This window comes from Phalangium opilio, unplaced genomic scaffold, assembly GCF_054372755.1.
Source record: "Phalangium opilio isolate 3A_F unplaced genomic scaffold, DU_Popi_V2 ptg000045l_1, whole genome shotgun sequence".
NCBI lineage: Eukaryota > Metazoa > Arthropoda > Arachnida > Opiliones > Phalangiidae > Phalangium > Phalangium opilio.
In genome coordinates, this window is record NW_028324168.1 from 2,879,879 (window position 1) to 2,903,471 (window position 23,593).

The 23,593-nt window shown below is 35.7% G+C and overlaps 1 long non-coding RNA gene across 1 annotated transcript in view; it reads right to left on the reverse strand.

The window, feature by feature from the left end:
* LOC149676715 (uncharacterized) overlaps window positions 1-23,593 on the reverse strand; it is a 205,208-nt gene that overhangs the window by 111,989 nt on the left and 69,626 nt on the right. The window contains exon 5 of the long non-coding RNA XR_016366518.1: window positions 13,568-13,669. This is a non-coding gene — a long non-coding RNA (uncharacterized LOC149676715). The remainder of the gene's footprint in view (window positions 1-13,567; window positions 13,670-23,593) is intronic.

Below are 23,593 nucleotides of genomic sequence, written 5' to 3' on the forward strand. Positions count from 1 at the left end.
CTAGTCTATAACTTTTTCTTTTCCCCCGCTTACCTAGATACTAAAGTACCGGGGCAAATCGAAAACTTCGAGAGGACCTTAAAGACAAAGGCAAATTGATGGGCCAACGAACGTCCTCGGTGTTAAGCCTATCTATCCTGCATGGGGGACCACTACCACCCTTCAACGGGACTAAATTATGTTTCCTAAAGGACCCAAAAATTCCAGACTCATCAATTCCCTCTTACAAAGAACATTTATTTTGGTTTTCAACCCTTTCCCTTCATTCAAGGAGAAAAATTAGTAATTTTCCCCAAGTAAAATTATTTGGGGATTAAAATTTAATACAAAATACAATTTTTTTTTTTTTTTGAAAAAATTGACAAATCCTGAATTTCATAGAGGGTGTCTAAATAAAAAAGGTTGTTTGATTATCAGATTGCACGCAGTTTTTATCAAATCTCGCGCTAAATTTCCATGGAGAGTACTGTGTGTCACGTGAATTTTGTTAACTAGAAGGCAGGCACGCGATTGGTCGGAGGTGCAAATTTCAAATTATCTATGAAATCTACAAAAACTAAATTGAATTTTAAAAGGCATTTACTGTATGTTTCACTATGCAGATAATAGTAGACAAATCGACAAAAAAATCACTTATTTTAATTTTAATCCCTACTTTAAGTTTCCAAGACATTATCCCTGGAACCCATACTTAGCAAAGAGAAAACTATATATAGTTTCAAAGGCTGGTAACTCGTATACAGTTTCATAGGTTTTACAGACGAAATGGAAGTATAGTATGTGTCTAATTATTTATAGGAAATGGTTTCCAGGCTTTTCGCTTGTTTACAGCGTCATTCTTTAGTAGCTATAAATAAAGTAGATTTCCAGAAAAACACAGAGATCTAAAAGAGAGAGAAGGGTGAAGGAGTGGGGGCATTTTGGAAATAAAAGTTAGCTAGCTAGGGGTCGTTCGGTTTCCCGGACTTTTAAAAGGGGTCATCCGCATCTAGTGGACATCGAAAAAGACCCTAGAAAGTATATAAAGGTCTTCAAAATAAAATATAGAAAAGACCTCTCTATGGCTTATAGTGGCTAGTAAAGAAAAGAATGCATTCGTATTTCACTAGAATATATATGTATATATAATATTTTAAGGGATTTCCTTAATTACTCGGGACCTAATTATTGTAACGCAAAGTAATTAGTATCGTTTGAAAGGGAAGATAAAGGGCTATGACATACTCAAAGGACTTCCCTGTATCTCTTACAGAACCAGAGTTAAAAGGTGTCGCATAAATAATGACAAGTTAATCCTATGGAGAGGACATTCATAAAGATTATCCTTAATTACTCGGGCCCTGATTATTGTAACCTCAAGTAATTAGTATCGTTTGAAAGAGAAGAAATAGGGCTACAACATACCCAAAGGATTACACTATATCTCTTACAGAACCAGATCTAACTAGCTTAATATTCATGTTGAAAAATGAATAAATTCATAACAAGGGAGGAAAAAGAGTAAAAACCATTTCCAAAGAGGAAAGAAACTACTTCCGAAAAGACATCGCACTTGGGCTATAGCTAGCTAGCTTGGTAAAGAGAGTAAGAAGTAAAAAAAAAAAAAGAATTGCCAAAAAGAAGGTTTTTATCGCACTGTTGGGAAGATCCGTTAGCAGTTTTTTTTTGCCAACGATATTCTTTTTCTGTATGTAACATTCCTTCAAGGGCATCACGAGCGACTAAATATATTAACAAAAATTTATCGCGCGAGACTTAAAAAGAATAAAGAGAGAGTGAGAGATAAAACTTTTGTTATTGTTATTGTATCTTCCGTTTCATATATTCAACCGCTAAAAGATATAGATAGTAAATACGGTTAATGGAGTGTTCATGTTAAACACATAAATCTGTGTGAAGAGTTTACGTCCATTACAAAAGCAAATAAATAAAAAAGGAAAGTAAGGCTGAACGGGTTCATGTTCTTTTTGGGAAATTTTTGAGCCGAAAATGTAACTTCTATCTCCATTTTGATTGTCCTAAGGGCTACTGTTTTCGAGTTATGATTTTCAAGAGTGTTTTAGGGATGACCCCTTAATTAAATTAGAAAACATTGTCTAAATCAGTTTCTTAATTAAATTTAAGGGGTCATCCTTAAAATACTCTGGATGCAATCTTAACTCGAAAACAGTGTCCCTTAGGGCCAACAAAATGTCATAGATAGTAGTTACATTTTCGACTCAAAATTGATTTCCCAAAGAACATCCCATTTAATTTATGGATGCAGACTTATCAGAAACACCCTGTATATATCTATTTACCTTCACTAAAATCATAATTTAAAAACAATAATGAGCAAACACTATAGAATATGGCTAAAAGCATGCACGTACGTTATTACGTAATATTTTTTTTGATACAACAATATATATATCAAAACCGTTAAACGAAATAAATGGAAATCATTCATAATAAATGACCACTGTCCATTCATCTATGACTCATAATAGACTACATATCACGTGGATGATACAAACGTCACCAAACTATTTAGGGCCAGGGCTAGCGGTTTTCTTTCCCAACGGGAGTTCCTTCCTGGTCAGGACCCACCCGAGAAAAAATATAATGACCATGTATAAGGCATTATAAATCATATCACATGCTAAGCCTAACGCTATGGGGGTCACATGATGAATTCCAACTTGCTTTTAAACGTCTAGGATACGCCCAAATATCTCGCTACATCGTCCGTCACGCGTTAGGGACAGTCCAGTCTTTTCTTTGGTTCACCTACCACAAACGAATAGGGGCACCATTGAAAAGTACCCAATAGAAACAACGTTGGGTTCACACTTACTCTATTCGGGACCCCGTCGATACTCTTGGGGGTTACGCGGACCAATGGTTGGGGGTGTGGGGGCGACAAACCAATATAGGCAATAAATAGACCTATATAGAAAAAGACGCGGCGTGTACGCTCCAACAACCTCTAAACCAATTTAGGGTCCTTGTATATTTGAAAAACATTTAAAAGGACCCATACTTGGTTTTCTATTGGCTTTTTTTAGGGATTTCTAAAACGCGTAAGTTTGCGGTTGTTCGAGGTAAGAGTGGGAATGAAGTTAAAACCAGGGGTAATGCTTTGAAATTTAAACGTATTTAGGGTAAGGTTTTATTCAATGTCTCAAGTGAGACACCACTTTTATAAAAGAGCTGAAGTCTCCGCGGATCGAGGGTTTCGGAAAGGACATCGAAATAGACTTTTAGTGAAAATATATGAGATTGTCTGGAATAGCTTTAGCCAGCCTATATAGTCTGTCTGATTTAACTTTTGTTTTCTATGAAAGGGGATTTTTTTCTCTATATAATGTTAGTTCTAATGCATTTTCCATGCTACTATTTTTTTCATGGAATTTTCAAACTTTTGTTGCATTTTATGGAGGTTATTTTGAATTTTGTAACACACGTGACAATAATACGGTAAACAGAGCCAATAGAATGGGAGGCAAAGAGTGTAAGAAGGAGATCGCATAGCGTTTACACATGTCACCACCTTTTACTTGCATTGATTCGTTTATCAAAATGATAAACACAAATAAAATAAAAAATAAAAATTACTCGCAAATAAAATAATGTTTTTTAAACTTCTAAAAAGTTCTAATAGACTAATGGCAAGCCCCGACATTGGAATATATTAAGATGTACAGAGAAATAACATGGGGTGCCGCTAGTCAATATATGACCTAAATTTAATACCTCATATTTATTAGAAAAAAAGAAAAACCCCACGCAAATAAATATGTTTTTAATATTCTAATAGAGTAATGGCAATCCCCTCCTTAGACTATATTAATATCTACAGAGGAATAACATGGGGTGTCACTAGTCAATATATGACCTTAATTTAATACCCCGTCTATACATCAATAAGTAAGTGATCATAATATTCCAGGAAAGCCATATTTATATCCCATTGGGTAAACTAAACTACAAGTAGACCTTTTGATAACAAATTTGGGACAAACAGCTCTTCTCTCTCGTATTCCTATTCCCTTTAGCCCATATAAGATCCATGACATCGCAGTAAAAAAAAATAATGTAACACTCAAAATACAAAGTTGACATCACAAAGACACAATTTTTAAAAATCCCACTTCTCTAATAAAAGGCTTAGAAAAGTTCTATATATATATAAAAAACGCGTTAAAAAGTATATACATTACAAGCATAATCGCTCATAAGATAGCGTGTGTCTAGACTTTAATACATCTCTTGGAAAAAGACGGGAAATATTACTATACACTAATAATGAAGCGACGTGTCTCAGTGGGATCATCAGTAACCCCATCATAAGGGGAAGCTCAAGAGCAAAAAAAAAAAAAAAAAAAAAAAGAAATGGTCCAACTGGTATGAAATGGAGAAGTTAAAATACTTTACCATGGATAGATTTAATTTTAGAAGTAGGAATGGAGAACAGAGTAATCTGGGAGCACGTCAAAGTCCCGGCTGGACCCCCTTCCACCGGACGGAGGAGAATGAACGAAGAGGCGGGTCATAGCAACAGAGGTAAAAAGGAATTACGTATTTTTCTCCGCCCCCCCGTCAGCAACGTCATCAAAACGTAGTTTAAGTGAGCCTATAAGATAATTTAAACTTTTCGTTACGTGTTGGAGGGAGGGGCTCTATACTGGGTGGTCTATGAGTCGGACCGAAGCAAATACTAACCGTTCTCCATTCCTACTTCTAAAATTAAATCTATCCCTGACTTTCCTAATTTTTAGGATAACAACGGTGCACTTAAAAAAAGTACAGTACCTTAGCTTAACATCTCTAATATTTTAAGAGCGGGTTGTATATGTCTATTTAAAAAGAAAAAATCCTCGTGCCTCCTCGCGCCAGATAGACTATTTTAATGCAGAATTTTCCCCACTTTTATACTGTTCAATTAACTTGGAATGATATAGCGTTATAAGGGCTGGAATTAAAGTAGCTCTGAATTTAGATAAGAAAGGTTTATGGCGGGTTCAATCTCGCGCGATTTTCCCGCCACCATCTCCTCCACAGTTTAATTCTTCCCACGCGCGCGCCTTCATTCCTAAAAACTCAGTAGTTCCTTAGGGACCAGCTAAAACCCATTACGAGCCAATTACAATTTAGCTACAGAAAAGACCTCTAGGTCATTAATCTTAGCCAGAGTCCCGCTATATAGGACCAAAACCTTACTTGGAAAAATCAACCCTGTCAGGTTAGGGACTCGAGATCTAAGGGACACCGGGACTCGAGATCCTTCTCCACTAAGCTATAAGAGCCGCGTCGTGTCATCTGCATGAATTTCTTAAAATTATTCAAAGAATAGATAATGAACTGTATAGTCACGAAATTTTTGGTTTTTTTTTAAACAAGTGGTTGGTTGTCAAAAACCAGGGACTAGCAACTAAACCAGCCTCAAAATAACTTTTCTAAGTAGCTGTCAATTTTATCACGTGTCTTTTTGTCATTAGGCTTAAGAAAGCATTTAAAAAAATAAAAAACTTTATTGGTCTAATTTTCACTGGAAAATTCAAACATACTCTCGTTTTTACTTATATACATTTTTAATATATTTTTTTTTTCTTTTTGGTTAAGCCTAAATCGGGCCTAACGTTGGAATAGAGACGTATTCATCACCGGGGGAGAGATGAATTGTGCAAAAGTTGGCCGTCGGATGATTGAACGGCTTATACATATAAATATATATATAGTTTTATTTCCTAAGTTTTTTTTTATGCAAATTTGAACCTTCCCCAAATTTTTGAGGTATACGCAAGGATAACTTTATTTACGTGGATTATTGAAGAGTTTTATGATTTTTTTCTTTGCCTTTAGTAAACATATACTTAAATATGGTTGGGGTATTTTTTTTCATATTTTTATATATATATTATGGGGTTTGAAATACCCCAAGGGAGAAGTTAATATTTTTGAGGTTTAACAGCCCTTCTATTCATTGAATTTATAGGGAAAAGCGGGTATGCTACGAAATTAATATTTATGTATAAAATTTACATTTAAATTATATGATTTTTTTAAAGGTTAGGTTAGGATTATTATGTTGTCAAAGGGATGGGGGAGGGGGTTGCCATGGTAACGGTAGGAAGATGTGTAAATATAGCTATAGATTTAGATTTAGAAAGGAGAAGTTCAAATAAACGCTATAAAAGAAGTTTGAATACCATGTATATTAATATTACCAGGGATAGATTTAATTTTAGAAGTAGGAATGGAGAACGGTTAGTATTTACTTCAGTCCGACTCATAGACCACCCAGTATAGAGCCCCTCCCTACAACACGTAACGAAAAGTTTAAATTATCTTATTGGCTGACTTAAACTAAGTTTTGATGACGTTTCTGACGAGGACGGCGAAAAATACGCAATTCCTTTTTACCTCTGTTGCTATGACGCGCCATGTTCTTTCATTCCCCTCCGTCTCGTGGAAGGGGGTCCGGGACTTTGACGCGCGCCCACATTACTCTGTTCTCCATGCCTACTTCTAAAATTAAATCTATCCCTGATATCAGACAAATTATTAACGAAAAAAAATTTCTTCCATCTACATTTTTTAAGTCTTGGCCATTGAAATAACAACAAAGCAATCCAAAACCTTCACTGTATCACTTTGACTAACTACCATTGGAGGTGTTAGGTAATTAAATGACAACACTGCACCCGTTAAATAATACATCACAGTGACTGAACCCGAGCTCCCTAAACGTCATCTATATCGCATGACAATCGATTCAACCTTAAATTAAAGATAAGCCCTTTGTCTATAACAAACATCACAATTCAAATTAACTCCCGGGTCCCTAAAGGTGCACTGATTTTAGTCTAAACTACACTTAAGCCTTTTTCCTAAGGCCTATTTCAAATCAAACACGTAATTCCCAACAATGTCAAGATTATAAATTTTTAAAAAGTCTCATTACCTTACGTCCTGGATCAAAATGGTCCGTCTAAGGTTGAGAGAGAACTTTCCCCCTTCTAATTCTCACATTTGAAGGAACAGAGTGAATATATCAACGAGGCCATCTTTATAAATAAATTACAATTAAAATTAAATAGCCAGCTAAGAGCTCGAGATATGGAGTCTCGTCTCGTGCCAGACACCCAACGTACAGCGTTTAGAGACTGAACACGTGGGTGAAATCGGGATCTACCCCACCTTTGGTTATGCTGTTAATAGACACTGTTAATTTTCTATATATATACAGGGTGTTTCTGATAAGTCTGCCATAAATTTTTTGGCAGAATTTTCTTTGGGAATACAATGTAACTTCTATCTCCATTTTGTTTGTCCTAAGGGACACTGTTATCGAGTTATGATTTGATTTGAGTGTTTTAGGGATGACCCCTTAATTAAATTAGAAATCATTGTCTTGAAATCAGTTAATTAATTTAAGAGGTCATCCGTAAAATACTCTGGATGCAATCTTGACTCGAAAACAGTGTCCCTTAGGGGGAAACAAAATGTCATATATAGAAGTTAGATTTTCGACTCAAAATTGATTTCCCAAAGAACATCCCCCTTAATTTATGGCAGACTTACGAGAAACATATATATATACATATAACTTTCCCAGCACCGCGCCTTCTCCCTGTTTCAATGTTATAAAGGTCTATAATTGAATTTCACTCAACTTCACTCTCTCTCTCATTCCCGCACCACCCAAATTGACGACTCACCAGCATCCAAAGGGCGAGCCAAAAGGTAGAGAGGAGTATCATCACTAACTCTTAGATTTTACTCAGAAGGTCATCGCTTAATGCGAATAATTGGCTGAATTTTGAAGCCTAACATAACTTCTCTAGAATTTTTCTAGGTACTGTGGCAATATAATCTTTCAAAAGTCGTGTGGGGGAAGAGGGGGTCAAATAGTGTCTAGTGTGATGACCACCTTTTCTTTTCTTAAGACAGAACATTAATTGGGTATATGGAAACCAAATTAAGATATGGTTTCAAACAATATGAACCAAACTTGGTGAAGGACTGGTAACTTCGAAGTCCTAACTAACGTTTTTGCGTCCATATACCACCGGATGTTTCTTCTATATGAAGCAGACGATACTGCGTCCCCCTCTTGAATAGGGCATATTAATCTGGCCAAGGCTTAAGTAGCAAAAACATCAAACTTATTTAAATTTACCCTGATTAGTATATAGAAAAATATTGTGATATTTCAGTAACCAAGGTTCATTATTTAAATTTACCCTGATTAGTATATAGAAAAATATTGTGATATTTCAGTAACCAAGGTTCATTATGAAGCTAATGTGTATCTATTATCAATAATAAAGGCACTTCAATTCATTTTACATCAAATGATGGACCTTCATTTTGGGGTTTCTGTATCGATTTCTAGTGAGCTGGTGTTACAGTAGCTAGTGGCGTTTAATTCTCACGTGTATTCGCTATATACTTATTAGCGAATAATGCTTCGCCTCATTAGAGCTAAATACATAATTACAGCGCGAAATATACGCCCTCTGTCGACAGAATAATTCGGCTAATTCGAATAGGGTTGGTGGTCATTATCCATTCCCGGTCAGACTCCCAACCAACCCTTAACCGGAAAATCATAGCTCTGCAGCACCCAACTTCGCATTATAACTCAAAGAATCGAAAGAATAATGGCGTTAGGCTTAAGATACTAACAAATCATGGTATCCTAAACTCCGATTGCAGATAGACTATTCCATAAATTACTTGCAAAGAAAACCAACACACAGGCGTGAGGGAAGTCGCCCTCTTTGGTTATCTTCACTTGTGTCAACCAACCAAGAGTCAACACTAGATGGAGCTAACCCGAGTTCACTACACGCTATGGTGACTAGCCGACTCGCGATGCCCTCTAGTGGTGCATGCTTCTTGGCGCCAGAGAAATAACCAAAGAAGGTGACCTCCCCGCCCCTGTAGTGTTTGCTTCTCTACTGTAATTAATAGAATGGTCTACAGCGGTAGGAAATCTGGGAAATAAACCCATTCACCCTTTTGTATATATCATCATGCACCTTTGCAATTATTTCACTCCCCTATTCCAGGTACCACCCCGGGATCAACTTTTTTAATTAATAAAATCTTTAACATTTCTCAGGCTGCAACTTTATTCCCCAATGTCATAAAAAAATCCTAACATTCACCAGCCTTTTTCTCTCTCTAGGTTTCCAAATACGGGCCTTCTTTTCTCCATCCCCATCCTTAGCTTAGTTTTTTACTCATTTCTGAAGACTAGGCTAGAGCTCTGAAAAAGCTAGAAGAAAAATATAACCCCCCCCCTCTCTCTCGCTCTCTAGAGACAATAATCACGCCTTCGTAAAGAGAAAAGAATTTTACGGAAGGTGTATGACGGAAAAGGAAAAAAAATTCCCGCGTATTTTTCCCGCCTTTTATTTCTCACTGACATACTTTCCACCATGCATACGTTAGTTAAGAAACTTGGATAACATATTTCCCGGCGGGGCTCGCGCAAGAGTAAAAATTAAAAAGTATTTTTTCATTTTTTAAAGGGAGTATTACCGTATAAATATGCCACTCCCCTAATAAGAAGGTACCGTTAATTTTTGCAATATTAGGCCCTTCTAGATATGCACCTATATCCTAAAGTAATATATCACAGTTTTTCGTGAAATTTCCCATAGAAAAAGCATGGGGGTTTTGGTTCTCCAGAGAATGGAATCATTTAAAAACTACAGCGAAGTTACGTTTCGGAATACTTTCAAATTAAACAGTAACTATTCATTTCAAGGCGTGCCTTTTTAATTGCCATAATTGCAAGTGTTACTCCCTTTAAAATTATTTACGAAAGTTCGTATATTTGCCAGTTTGAATAAGCAAAATGTGTTTTTAAGGTAAGAATTTACCTTAAGAAATTCATTTTTCTATACATGTAATCGAGATTCCAGGATTATACAAAGATTACTAAACTAAAAATGGTTTTTGGAATTCCCTAGTGTCGCCAGGTCGTTGTTGAGATAAGAAATTGCAAAGCAAAATAGGCTGGCAGTTCAGTTTGACTTAGTACTTGACCAGCTTCAGGCCGGAGGTTTAAGAGAGGGGAGAGAGCGAGAGAGAGAGAGAGAGGCTAGCAGTTCAGTTGGATTCAGTACCAACTTCACTCGCAGAAGATTAAGAAGTTTAACAGAGGGGGAGGAATTTTCCGTAGCCATTAACCCTAACCCACAAACATGACCTGGGGGGTCACCTATTTACATCGTATAGTGAGTGCATTTACTCAAAATATTACTCCAATTAGAGCTCAATTATGGCATATCCAATGATCTCAAAAAGCTCGGTACTGAGTGAGGTATTCCCTCTAGAGCTGCTCGGGTATACATATTTTAGCTGGAAAAAAACATCTGATACCTTGTCGAGCATTTCCCCTGGGGTATTTAAGGATAGCAAAAACAATGCTTACGTCAGCGTGCTTTTAAAGAGTAACTATAGCAACAAAAAGCCGCCGGTCGCGCGCTAGCTACACTCAGGAACGGGCCTTAATTAGTCAAGAACAACGAGAATTTTTAATTAGCCACTTAACCATCCGGGATTGGGTAGACCAATTAGCGTGTAACTCGAGAATACACTACTGTGTTGAAAATTTAAAAATAAATTCTGGAGTGTCTAGTTAAACTTTACTAAACCTAAATCTAAAACATTTTCAAATTAGGCCTAAGGTTTTCTCTGTACACGTGACGTGTTTCCTAATTGCGAAAGGAATTCTGGGTCCACGCGCTTCATTTTATTCACGAGGAAAACTTAGCTAAGCCTAAAATTAAAACTTCCAACGTGGAATAACATTTTTTAAATTATTACAAACACATCGTAGGGAGAGGTTATAGTAATTCATTTCGAAAGTTATCACACTTTTAAAAAGATGTATGGGTACTTATACATAAAATATCTATACTGTATATCTCCCATAAGAGTCATTTCTAAAAAGATGGTCAGTTATCTGGGTACATATACTAGGGATGTTATTTTATATCACCGCAGCATCCTCGTAAAAATATATCCACCAAAACACGAAAGATACATTTTTCGAAAAGATACACCTGAATGAAGAAGCTAGAAGCAAGCTGGGATATGTATGAAAATATATTTTTTGCAAATCTCGGCACATTTCGAGAGGTATTTCCAAAGTGGATGGATGCGCCGCCCGCTCTATGCTGCTGAGAGGAATTCCCTGAAAATTTTTCGAAAACTTCAGAAAGTGAAGAAGAGAGGATGGACCTTTTTGCAAAAATGTCCCTGAATACCTAGAAGTAAGGTAATTGAAGTAAAGTTGTTAACGCGGTAAGGGAGATATTGTTTGCTTAGTACTTTTTGCTCGAATCTCGAGAAGTTATTTGCCGAGCTGCTCGAGAAATGCCAACATCTAGAAATTGACCCCAAGATCTAGAAATTGACCCCTAGCTCTAGAAATTGACCCCTAGCTCTAGAAATTAACTCCAAGCTCTATAAATAAATGTAAAGATCTAGAAATTATTCCCCAACCTCTAGAAATGGTAAGAATTAACGTTTTTTTTTGTCGGTTACATCAAAGGAACGAAACTTAATGAACAAATACTTCAACTTATACTCTTTTGATCGTATACTAAAAACGATGTGAAGTGGGTATCTCCAAGGAGGGATTTCCATGTACAACTCGATCAAAGTGAATGAAGAACCTCTAAGAATCTAGCCGTGAACCTATCGAACGACTACGAGCTCTCTCCCCCCCCCCCTTGCTCATCTCTTTTAACGGACTTGGAGTGTTTCTCTCTCTCTCGTTTCTCCAATTTCAAAGCTAGAATCCCATCCCTATTTTTCGATCCGCATTTTCCACTTTCTCTTAAAGTCCGGGATGCACTACCGCAACGGAAAGAGATAGAAATAAGTAGAAGAAAAAAGATGTACAAAATTCGGACGACAAACCATGCAGAAAAAAATAACACCACTCCCATAACAGTTTTTTTTCCGTTACCACTCGAGAAAAAAGTTTTCAGTTTTGGCCTTTACTATGATATGTTAAAGTATGGATTTGCCTTTTAAGTTCTCAGATTTGTTTCTGCTGGGATATTCTTTTTTAATTTTTAAAATTCATTTTACTGAGAAATATGTATTTCAAGGAGTTTGTTCGATTTGTTTTGGCTTTTAAATTTGATATGAGTATAGGCTAAATCCTACAGTGGACATTTTATCATCTTTACCGAGGTTTAGAAGTAAGAAATCTTGATAATTGTTTGTAAGTTATTTTAGGGTTAGATATCTGTAGCAGTACCTAAGCCTAATTCTCTAGATAAAGCGCGCGCTAGATTTCAAAATTTCAGCGCGTGACATAAGGAAAAAACTCTCCTCCAGCGAGAAAAGCGCGGGAAACTTTCCAAAATTCAAACTAGGCTTAACGTGGAATTCTCGCGTGAGTTTAATAAATGCATGATATATTCGTGTTGAACAAACATAAACTTACTATGTGGTTTTTTTCTCCTTTAGTTAAGCCTAAGACGGCTTCCATTTCATTCCACATCTCAACACAAACAAGCCTAATTCTTCCAGCATGAAGAGTTTAAGCTGACCCTTGTAACTTTTGTAGGGGGAGTTAGGCCTCGTTAGGTTTCCCTGACAAACTGGAGGTCAAGGCGCGCGCGGTATAACCGGAGCGAAACCCATTAAAGGTCACTCCGTGGTAAGCTATAGACTATAGTTTTCCCATTCCGGGAGTCTCGGGACCGTATATAAGGTTGCTTTATACCTTTTTTAAACCACCTGAAGGAGCTCGGGGTTTTAGGCTCTGTGCCTTTTAGGGACTCTTTACGGCTCGGCTTGAGCGAAAGGGAAAACTATATTCCGCGTCGTTTCTCGTAAATCACTCGTAACCAAGCACGCTATTAAAGGGAGGAGATGCTCCTGCCTGTATATTTTCTAGCGGGCCTTGGTTTAAGCCTTGGTCGATGTGTGGCCGAGGCTTAGTGACTACTATAAGGGCGGGGAAGGGAGGAAGGGAGTCTTTCAGGGTTAGCCATGTAAGGATGACGGATTATGTGGACGCCGTATATTTTTTCTTACTACAGGGTGTTAGATATACCCATTATCATTTTGATATGATCTATTTTTGTGGCTAGCGGATATGGTTTTTAGAACGGTTATTAGAGCTATAACATATTGCGGTGGAACTACTTTTTTCCTTCTGCTGTTGTTAGAATCAAGATTCTGAGGATAAAAAGTTGGGGGGTTGAGAAATATGTATCAATTTCGTACCCCACACTCTTTTATCCATATAATGGCTTTCAAATTGGAAATAAACAAATTTCCAGGTTTTGGAGATATAATTAATGGTTGTGGCCTCAAAATTATGGTTCAGTTCAAATCAGTTAACGTATTATATTTTCTGAAACTTTAAACGGACCGTAGAAATGCTAATTTTGACTTCTAAAACCCGAAAAGCTCTTTAGTTAACACATACAAGCTCCAGAAGGCCATTTGCTTTCTGTAGCAGACGATATTTTAACCAATTTACTAGAGTTTTATACCCCTTTAAAAACAATAACAGTATCAAAATCGACCTATCACTTACCCAAGATGCATTGTAGGTTCGTCTGCATCTTCTTCTTCTTCTTCTTCTTCTTCTTCTTCTTCTTCTTTCTGAGTTTCATCCAATTACAACCCAAAATATTTACTACAAAAAAAAAATTATAAATAAAATTAGACGTAATTTAACATAATTTAATAAAGGTTGAATAACAATAAAAAAGGCGCCAACTTATTCATGACCCCATTTAAAGGTATTAGACGCAAGGCTTAGAAAACGAAAGGGGTTTTATGAAAAAGTGAGGACAAATCAAATATCTAAGGATTGAATTTATTCCTAAATTTGAAATTTCTATTATATGTATTGGAAGTGACGGTGGTGCCATTGCAGCCTCATACTGAAATTAAATCGGTCATACGACTTTTCTTTTTCTTTTTTTTATAAGCGATAGCTCAATTCCACAGACATTTGGGCCCGCGACCCAAGAAATACTTTCAAGGGAAGATGAAATACAGGGTATTAGGACCGCAGTACAGTTGGATAATCATTTTTGATGCGTCACTTCTATCACATTTTGCCACACAAGGAACACTCTAACAAGTTATAATTTAAGCACTTTACGGATGACCCCTTAATTAAGTTAAATTAGAAATCACTGTCTTTCAAAGAGTCTTACTTAAATTTAAGGGGGTCATCCGTAAAATACTAAAATGTTCATAACTCGTTTAGAGGGGGTCGCTCTTGTGGCAAAATATACATTTTCGACTCAAAATTTATTGTCCATAGAATAATCCCATTCATGTACTTTGGTTCTACCACACTTTATGGAACACCCCCTATAATACACGTCTATTATAATTAATATCAACAAAACCTGATTAATAAAATCTGTCTTAGTGGACAAAAACTAGAGAAAGTAAAAGGCAAGAGAACAAAATGGAATGACTGAAGAACCAGATATTAAAAAAGCCATGATTAAAAAACATCAATTATTTAAAAAAACAATTATCTTCGTTTTTGTTTCAACAAAATTAGGCTACATTTGCCCAAAATATTTTATAATGAAATTAAATGCATTATTTAGAAAGAGAAAAACTGTATTTCACCCTCTATTTAATGCATTCCGTTGAGACTGTCAGATTGAATAGAAACCGAGACGCTGAAATTTATATATGAAGGTACGGGAAGCAAAAAAAAAAAAAAAAAAAAAAACTGCCTGACCTGGAGATAAAATTTAATCAGGAAGTTTTTTTTCTTCATCCCAATTTTTCTACCTTTTTTCAGGAGAAAAAAAATTCTTTTGGAGCAGTGCAATATTTTACTCTGAGCGAGAGAGAGAGAGCGTCGGTGTAAATGCAGCAGCAGCAGACGTTCTGTCGCTGCCAATCAGAATTTTAATCTTATTTTTCACTCCTCTAAGGAAACGGGGTCAAATATTATTAGTCCGATATCGCCAATTCCATCCGTTGGGATTTTAAGATAATCTTTTTATTTTCCTTCTTTCAGGGGGAGTGAAGTTCTCTCTAATCTTATTTCGTGTTGAAAAATTAACTCGCTTTCCGAAGTATTTAAGGGTTATCTATAGAGAGATTAAAGAAAGCCTATTTTATGATGAGTTTTTCTACATATCTATCAAGATGATAGCTTGATTGATTGATGATCAAGAATTCTGGATGAATAATTTAAAATAATTTTTCGAGATAAGTATAATAATTTTTCAGTAATTTTTCGAGACTAATTATAATAAATTTTCAGTAATTTTTCGAGACTAATTATAATAAATTTTCAATAATTTTTCGAGATAACTATAATAAATTTTCAGTAATTTTTCGAGATAACTATAATAAATTTTCAGTAATTTTTCGAGATAACTATAATAAATTTTCAGTAATTTTTCGAGATAACTATAATAAATTATCAGTAATTTTCCAAGATAACTATAATAAATTTCCCCGAGTGTTCTGATCTGAACCAGAGTCCCTGTTATTTTCCAGGTCTTCCCTACTAATTTCCCATGTTCTCATGAACTATAGCTGATATTCGTATTGAATAAAACAGCTACAATTTCTTTAAATCTCTAGAAATCAATAATTTATCTAAAATCCTCGTATCCCCACCAAAAAAGTAGTAATAAACACGTTACTAAGCCCCTTTTTTGCCAATACAGAATTGATTACGATGCTATTCTAATGGTTTTGCGCTGGAGGAGGCACAAGCGTTAGTTCGTGATCCACCGTTCAAGGAACATCTTAGGAAAAGCAAGCAAGACCCCCAAGGAAAATATGGTTTTGGCCCCCAATAGTCCATTTCCTTTATCACATCAAATAAGATGTCGTAAAAATTGGTACGATGGTGGTAAACCGCTCGGACCTTTTTTATTGCATCTTTTCTATAATAATCGACGCGCTTGTTTACACACATCGTCTGCAGGTCGCAAACATTTCAAAAGTGCGGTGAGTTTACTTCAATGCTTACAAGAATGTTGGCGAATCTACTTCAATGCTTAAATTAAATAATAAAAAATAGGAAATTTGAATTTTTTTTTTCTGGAATTACAGGATTTTATAAGAGAAAAACCGTATTTTATAGGAAAATATAGGACTTGAAATTTTTTTATCCGGAACTATAGGATTTCATAGGAGAGAAAATGTGATCTTTTAGGAAAATATGGGACTTAAAATGATGTTCATACATAACACTATTTTGGTTTAAACTATGTAGAAAAATCTCAAAAAAGGAAAAAATAACAAATTGGATTTTACTTTGAAAATTCAGAGGAACTTAATTAAAATATAATGTATAAAATATCCTGAGCAAACTCCGCAATTTCGGACATGCCTAGTCAAATATGATCTCGATAAAAGATTAAACTAAATCATGATAAATTTGATGCTAAATCATGATAAATTTGATGCTAAATCATGATAAATTTGATGCTAAATCATGATAAATTTGATGCTAAATCATGATAAATTTGATGCTAAATCATGATAAATTTGATGCTAAATCATGATAAATTTGATGCTAAATCATGATAAATTTGATGCTAAATCATGATAAATTTGATGCTAAATCATGATAAATTTGATGCTAAATCATGATAAATTTGATGCTAAATCATGATAAATTTGATGCTAAATCATGATAAATTTGATGCTAAATCATGATAAATTTGATGCTAAATCATGATAAATTTGATGCTAAATCATGATAAATTTGATGCTAAATCATGATAAATTTGATGCTAAATCATGATAAATTTGATGCTAAATCATGATAAATTTGATGCTAAATCATGATAAATTTGATGCTAAGTCATACGTAAACTTCGACTAAGTCAAAAATATACGATATTACAGGACCTTTCTCGAAATTAATTGAAAATATACGACAGGTTAAAAAAATATATAATTTTATAGGAATCACAGGACAACCCTGCTGATAGGTCAATTTAAAAATAGTTCAAGCGAACTTAACGATCAAAACACGAGCGTTATTAAGGCCTTTGCAATTTCTAAACACAAAATATTTCCACATCAAATGAATAAAACTAAGATCTTCAAGAAAAGCGTCTATTTCGAGGCATTCATCTTAAACTAAAAAAGAAACAAAGTAGCGTCTTTTATAAGGTTGGTTACGTAATATACGATGATAGCTATCATAGGTTGCTGTTTAGTCGCCAAAGTCATTTTGTTTTCGTTTTATTTTTCCCCTCTCTTGATAAAGTCTCTCAATTCTATAATACCATTTTTAGCTGTCATTGGACATGAAAGCGGGATTGGGGAAGGGAAAGGGATGGTTTATTCCCCCCCTTTAATGACGCGAATCGCAGTCGTTCATCATCGCGACGCCGTCATTTCAAGCTCAGCTGATTGGTCCACGAATGTCTAGCTTCCCGTAAGCTAAAATCACGAGAAAATAAAAATACCCAAAATATCTTGTAGAAATATTTTCCGCTATCTTCGTTTCCAGTTCTGCACGAGAATGCTATCATTATATATATATATATATATATATATATATATATATATACAGGATGTTTTTGATAAGTCTCTGCATGCATAAATTAAGGGGGATGTTCATTGGGAAATCAATTTTGAGTCGATAATGTGTAACTTCTATCTATGACATTTTTTTTGTCCTAAGGGACACTGTTTTCGAGTTAAGATTGCATCCAGAGTATTTTACGGATGACCCCTTAAATTTAATTAAGAAGCTAATTAAGACAACGATTGCTAATTTCAAAAGCGCATAGATCAGAAAGTGAAGAACATTAAACCTTTCCAGCCTTTAGCAACGGTATTCGTGTAAAATGAGAAGCAAGGGGGGACACAAATGGGTGGTTGGTGAGCCTCGTTTTCAACTACCAATCGAATCAGAGATATATTAGGTCATCGTTAATGTCACGTGACAAGCGGAAAGTAGTTCGCGATGGTAGCGGCTCCTGGGGATAGTGGGGAATACTATTGAGAAATCGGCTGCTTAACTAGGCTTAAAGGGAGGGTGAAGTAGAAAATCAAGTGATTTTTTATCGATTCTTCTACTAATTATAAGACCAGTCTGCATAGTGAAACATTCAGGAAATACTTCCGAATGATTTTAAAATTCAAATTAGGTTCAGATTTTAAGGATAATTTTAAAGAAGGTCCTCCGGCCAATCGCGTAACGCCCTGCCTTTTTATTAACAAAATTCTCGTGGCACGTTCCATGCCGAATGAAATTTAGCGCGAGATTTGATAAAATTCGCGCGTGAAGTGATAATCGTGGCGCGAGACATGGAACGTGCCACGAGAATTTTGTTAACAAAAAGGCAGGGCCTTACGCGATTGGCCGGAGGACCTTCTTTAAAATTATCCTTAAAATCTGAACCTAATTTGAATTTTAAAATCATTCGGAAGTATTTCCTGAATGTTTCACTATGCAGACTGGTCTTATAATTAGTAGAAGAATCGATAAAAAATCACTTGATTTTCTACTTCACCCTCCCTTTAACGGTTGTTCTTTAGTGCTCTTTCGGTTCAATCGTCGTGGAATTTTCAAGTTTCGTTAAGTTGAATTTTGATATTGTTTTTCATGCATTCTATTGCACCTTTAAGTTTTCCGTCTTTATCAATCAGGAAAAAGTCATCCTTTTCGTAGCTTTCTAAAATGTTTGCTAAATTCAAATCTGACATTTTGACAAATGTGCCGATTCCCGACTACCTAAATGACTAGATAATATTAAGCCTTGGAATTAAACTATAGCAGACGACATAAAAATAATGAAATATGTGAACTATATTTTCGAGCCAACTTACGCATGTACCTTGTGTAAAACTACGCGAAAGTAACTCTCCGCCGCGGCATAAGACCAACTCTTCCCGTCGCTCTGTAAGGGGGACGGAAATCTTGAATCGACTATGGGGGAACTCATTTTTCACGTTGCGGTTTAGGCTCCTCGTTCTTCACTTTCTGGTTATCTATGCGCTTTTGCTAATTTAATAAAAACTTTTAAAATCATAACTCGAAAACAGTGTCCCTTAGGGCAAACAAAATATCATAGATAGAAGTCATACATTTTCGACTCAAAATTGATTCCCCAAAGAACATCAACCCCTTAATTTATGACAGACTTATCAGAAACATCCTGTATAAAAAATTAAATTTGGATTAAAAAGTGACAATATCCCTGAATAGATTTAAAAATGCACATTTCATTAAACTTCTCTAAAAGACTATCCTATTAATTTTCATGAAAATAATATTATTCTCTTATATAACCTTTCACACGTACACGTTTGACGTATATTATACGATAGATACGGTAATAATATCAAGCCTACAGCCCGGAACGTCTAGAGGTAAAATTCAATTCGGAAAAGCCCCATGGTATCTAGATACGATACACTGGTACTTCCGAAATCGAGACAAAAAATGCATTTCTCTCTCTTGCTCCTTCCTCTTGAGATCAGAAGGCAGAGAGAGCGAGAGAGAGAGAGACAGAGAGAGAGAGAGAGAAAGAAAAAATAAATAAAAAAGAAACAGTAAAAAAATGAAGCCAAGCGTGAACTTCACGCGAAAGATCGTACATCATAAGAACCGTTCTAGCTCTAGAAGAGAGCAAAAGAAAAAAAAAACACCCTCAGAACAGAAAAACCTCTTGCCCGTAGTATAAGAAGGAAAAGAGCCAAGGCCCAGAAAGAGAGAGAGAAAAATATCCCGACAGATTGGCGATGGAGTAAATCGCCATCATCGGAGCCTCAAACCTAAAGAAAGTATATACGTTTATTACGAGTCCCTAAAGTTAAGCCTAAATCCCTTATCAATTGCCATAACAATCCATGGACAACTGAAGCTAGTAATACATCATATATATATATATATATATATAGAAAAAGAAAGTGGACGTAGCAGCAACAGCAGCGCCATACGAGTTTCAATGCGGTTCTGTTCAGAAATCTTGTATCGTTTCTTATTATTTCTTTTTTTCTGGTATCAGGGTTCGTAGGAAATTTTATACAAAAACAATTTCATTAATAATTTCCAGGTGTATCGTTGAAAAAGTCTTTATAATCTACAGAACTCTCAATTAACAGAATAGACGCGGTGAAGAAATAGTAAAATTTATAGACCATTGCGATGTAACTAAGAGGTAAAGATATGGGGGGTAAAAACTTTGCCTTTCATTTCGCTTTTGGCGCCTGCGCTTGTGTCTTTTTGTATAACATTAAAATTAATAGACCATTTCGATTTAACTAAGAGGAAAAGACACGGGGTAAATACTTTGCCTTCTATCTCGCTTTTTGGCGCCTGCGCTGTAGTCTTTTTGTATAACATGAGAATAAATAGACCATTTCGATTTAGCTAAGAGGAAAAGACACGGTGGTTAAACTTTGCCTTTCACCTCGCTTTTTGGCGCCTGCGCTGTTTCACATGAGACCCCCCTTGTGTGTCCCAATTCTGATATTTCCCTACCCCCTTATTACATGGAAAAGGTCTATTGTCTATTATGAGTAAAGCTAAAGTTTGTTTCATGATTTTTCCACGTTCAACGTTTGGTACTATACGAACCCTGAAGGGCATATCAAGAGTTCTTAAAAAAGTGTTAGAGTGGTGCTGGTTACTCTTTTAGAAAGCGAGACGTCTTACCAGTATTACTCGAGCCTAGAAAAAGAGAGCGAGAGAGCATTACAAAGGCTTAAGGGACCCCAGTCCTTTTATTTTTATCTGGAATCCCTCAGACACTCCTCGTATAGCGCCCGAAGAAGATAATTCGATGTACCTACAAGCGCGAGGTACTTCAAATAAAGATAAACGCGACCAGTTCATTATAAAGAAATTCCAATTATTTACTTCGAGTTTATAAACTTTTACAGTTACTACTAGGGGATCAATTTCAAGGTATATCCTAAGTATAAAAAAGAAAAGGCGGGAAATATAGTGTCATTTCTTCTCTGTTACAGTGTATACTGAGTGAGGGTTCGCTTTTAGCCTCTTGAAATATGTTTTTCTGAAGCGAGTACGATTCTTCTAAAACGCTTATTTTCTTAACTACGTGACGTAAGTTGCGCGTGGCAAAGAGCCGGGTCTAGTCTTTGATATATTGCACCTAACATTGACTTTGATAACCCTAATCTCCTTTTATACACTCCGTGGATGGTATGTTCCACAATGGTAACAACACGCTTGTTTTGACAACTGTATGGTAGAGAGAGGGACTAGAGAACTGCAGGTAATACAATAGTAAGCCTTGGTATAAGAATTAATAAGTATCTTGTGCTTTTAATACACATTCTTTTATTCTAAGGAATATAAGTCCCTATCCTTGCTTGTAATTTTATAAGGCCCTATTTCCATCCCACGTTTAATTAAATCATCCTTGATTTTTTGAAAGAAGGGGATAATAGAAGAAGGATGACACTCTGTATACTCTTAATACTTTAGTTATGTAACATGATCCTTCCCAGGCGAGGGACCCCTTTTTGTTTGCTCTCCTAATCATCAATCTTATTTCAGATGGGCATCGCACCGTGCTAGAGTGAATTCAAATAACAGTTTTTAGTACTAAATCCTCAAGAATCAACCCACAAACCTTGTTTGTCTTAACGTGGGAAAAAAAATCCACAAGCGCATGCGCCTTAGCAAATAGTTAATAAAAAAAAGTTAAATCGGTCTTAATTCGTGGAAATAACTCAGGAAGTAAAATTCTTATCCCTTTTTATCCGCATATACCTTTAATTAATTCATTAATTAAATATTTTAATTTCATGTATGGCTTCCCTTTTTTAAAAATAATTTTACGACCCACAAACCTTTCTTGACGTGGGAAAAAAATCCACAAGCGCATGCGCCTTAGCAAATAGTTAATAAAAAAAAAGTTAAATCGGTCTTAATTCGTGGAAATAACTCAGGAAGTAAAATTCTTATTATCCTTTTTATCCGCATATACCTTTAATTATTTCATTAATTAAAAATTTTAATTTCACGTATGGCTTCCCTTTTTAAAAATAATTTTACGACGTATATAAACCAATAACTGAAAATCAAACAGGTAAAAACACTTCCACGAATAATTAAATTATGAAGATTCTCTAATTTCATTTATGGTTTCCAAATTTAAATTTTCCACGAAGATAAAATTTCCGAAAATAATTATAAACCTAACTGAAAACCAAACGCATCAAAAATACCTGCAAAGGGTCTCCGACGCTACGTGACTTTTAAGAAATTTTCGGAGTTCACGAACCACGATGAGATTCGAAGAACAGATAGAAAAGTATACTCAAAAATTCCGGAAATTTCCAACGAGAAATCTTTGGTGGCACTTTCAAACCAACCAAAGTGTCCGTGAGAGAGAGAGAGAGAGAGAGAGAGAGAGAGAGAGAGAGAGAGAGAGAGAGAGAGAGAGAGAGAGAGAGAGAGAGAGAGAGATAGAGAGATTTATCTGAATGCCGCCGTAGCAGAAATCTGAAGAATTCATCCCTATATACTACCAAGAAGTGATATCTAGTTTAATAGGGAGAAGGTATAAACTCGCCACATTTATAATCTAGCTTTATCTCCAGTCCAAACGTAGGTCCGGAGTTAATCCCCGTCGCCTCTAAATTACAAACAGCATCTCATTGGTTCTTGAAAACTCACGTCAGCGCGACGCGAATGACGAAAATTACAGTCATATTTTCCGACTGAGGAGAGGTGAAATAGCCCCCGGCCTCCTTTTACGTCCCCCCTTGTATTTTGAAAGGGGGACTGTGACTATGGCGCGCGTATACTTAGGCATCTTATACCTTCTCCCTAATAAACTAGATATCCCTTCTTGATACTACGTAGTACGTTTTCGTTTATGGAAGTTTTGGTTGGTCAATATAGACGCTGCTGAGCTACGCATTCTTTGCCTTGTTTGATGATCTTTCGGAGGTAGTTAGAAACTCCATAAAACACTATACAGCCCCATTGACGTGAAGGGAATAAGGAAGGGTTTGTGTAGTGTGACCCGGCCCCCTCGGGATATGGTCCTATCCAGGCCATGAATTGACGGACTGTATATTGGCCACCCTTTTTTCCGGTGAAATTTCTAGCCAGTTCATAAAATATCTTACACTCTATCGACTCCTTTAAAAGCGTATAAAGAAATTTACGACAAATATTATTTTTCGCCTTTTGATTTTTCTTCCAGGCACAGAATTGACCGTAACTTAAGATTGGGCGGGACATAAATTGAAGTAACTGCATCCGCAGGAACTTAATATTCCATGGAGTAATTCCACCGATTTTCGTAACGTTTCATCTTAAATTAAGGGAGATATTGCAAAATTAAGTTTAATTTTTGATACAATTATCCATAACTTAAGAATGGTCAGAGAGAAATTGAAGTAATTACACCTTAAGGAACTAGACATTCCGTAGAGTAATTCTACCGATTTTCATAATGATTCATCTTAAATTAAGGGAGATATTGCAAAACTAAGTTTAATGTTTTTTAGGTTTGAATACAATTAGCCTTAACTTAAGAATAATAAGAGATGAATTTAACTAATTAACACAGCAGAAACTACACGTTCCGTGGAGTAATCCCTCCAAATTTCATAATAT